Source organism: Geospiza fortis, unplaced genomic scaffold (genome assembly GCF_000277835.1).
Source record: "Geospiza fortis unplaced genomic scaffold, GeoFor_1.0 scaffold188, whole genome shotgun sequence".
Classification (NCBI taxonomy): Eukaryota; Metazoa; Chordata; class Aves; order Passeriformes; family Thraupidae; genus Geospiza; species Geospiza fortis.
The window spans coordinates 2,891,345-2,893,162 of record NW_005054337.1 but is presented as its reverse complement, the minus strand read 5'-3'; the positions used below and the strand labels follow the sequence as shown (position 1 = coordinate 2,893,162).

The following is a 1,818-nucleotide window of genomic DNA, read 5'->3' as shown; positions in this document are numbered from 1 at the left end:
ATCGTCTGGGCCATCCTGCAGAAGAATGGCTATACCAGGACAAAGGAGCTGGGTGAGGTAAGGCAGCACCTTGGCAGCTCTCCTGGAGCACTGTCCTCATGCCCTGGCTGTGCCTGCAAGTCCCAGCTTTTCTCTGGAGTGCAACCCTGTGGGATGTTACGAGTTTTGCAGTCTGAGTTCTGTGAAGTGAGGGAAACTGCTTAACAAGTGTGCTAGAAAGCTGTGGGTTGTCTTTTTTCTTTAAACTACTGGGCTCATCTCAGTTGGAAAGGGATTGGACACAGCAGGATCTCCTGTCTCCTCTTTGAGTTTACTTTTACCATTTAGTGGAGACTGCTTGTCTTCTGTTTCTTTCTTGCAACTCTTTTTGTTGAAACCTGCTGTGTACTCAGGTAGGTCTTCTTTCCTGAGTTAAGTGAGTTTTATAGTCTGCCTCTTCAGGTTACCTGGGCAGAGCATGAGAACTTCTTGTTTGGTTTTTATTGATTCTTCTCTTTTTGTTGCTTTTGATTTAGGCAGATGTGGTTCTTCTTGTCACCTGTTCCGTGAGGTAAGGAGATGTTTGTCACTGGTTTGGGACAGTTTTTAAGGAATTACCATTTGAAAACCAAGGCAATTAAGGTGTTGCAAGAGGAAAGGAGTGTGGAAGTGTGAAACTGGCTGTTTAGTTGAGCGTAGGGCTGGCTGGTGCTATGATTTACAACATTAATTGTGCTATGAATTGCTCTTCTGGGTAATGAGAAGTTCTTTGGTAGTGTAATCTCTGTGTATATGCCATGGGAAGTGAGAGACCTGCACAATTAATGATTTTATTTTAAAATATTCTATCTTCTCTTGAAGCTACTATCTAGTACAGTGTCTGTACTTTAAAAATGTGAGAAATATGTTTAGGGGCAACTTGATATAAAGGGAACTTCCCTTGTTTTTTGTGAATGCGGAAGACACCAAATGCTCATTGTCACTTGCAGGGTACCTTGTAGTGTGGCCAAGGCACTTTTTCTCCCCAAGAATTTAGTCCCTAAAGTGTTTCTGCAGGGGAGATGCTCTCAGGCAAGCAAAGTGATAGCAGATAAGACAGAGTCAAGACACAATCCGCACACCACAAACGCACTCTCAGGTGCCATTAGATTCCCTGCTTTAGCTGAGTGCTTCTCACAGAGCCCTTGGGGCGCTCAGGCTGGGGCTCAGTGCAGGAGCAGCAGGTGCAATGGCCCGTTGTGCTGGCTCCCCAGGGAGAAGGCAGAGCAGGCCATCTGGAACCGTCTGCAGCACCTCAAGGCGCTGAAGGCTCGGCGGCCCCAGGCTCGAGCTCCGCTCCGCGTCGGGATCCTGGGTACGGCCGGGCTGCATGGCCTGAGTCCCACTGGCAGCTGGAAGGGCTGCGGGAGAGTAATGGAGGACAGGCACTGCCTCACGAGGAGGCTTCTCCTTTGGTGGCAGGATGCATGGCCGAGAGGCTTAAGGAGGAGATTCTGCACAGGGAGAAGCTGGTCGATGTCGATGTCGTGGCAGGCCCTGATTACTACTGTGACCTCTCTGTGCTGAAGGTCCTGTTGGTCTAGGGACAACCTCAGTTGCCACCGGTTCTGACCACTGCCCAGTCCTGTGGGTGACAATGAACTTTTCTTGTCTGGAAATGGGTAAGGGTGGTTTTATTTTGGACTGACGACTTTTCATTCCAAATCCTCCCCAAACACAGGTAGGCTGCTCTCACTTTTCTTCCTGTGTCCACGGGTTTTTCATCATGGTTCCCCAGCCTACATACACCTGCCAGTGTGAGGCTGGAGAGCAGCAGCAGCCCCGCCTCTGGCCCTGGTA

The 1,818-nt window shown here is 49.3% G+C and overlaps 1 protein-coding gene across 1 annotated transcript in view; it reads left to right on the top strand.

Annotated features, from left to right (window-relative positions):
• Nucleotides 1–6: 6 nt before the first annotated feature.
• CDK5RAP1 (CDK5 regulatory subunit associated protein 1) overlaps nucleotides 7–1,818 on the top strand; it is a 7,193-nt gene continuing 5,381 nt past the window's right edge. Inside the window, exons 1-3 of the mRNA XM_014307541.2 lie at nucleotides 7–57; nucleotides 516–550; nucleotides 1,233–1,333. The gene's annotated coding sequence lies outside the window, so the exon portion shown is untranslated. The remainder of the gene's footprint in view (nucleotides 58–515; nucleotides 551–1,232; nucleotides 1,334–1,818) is intronic.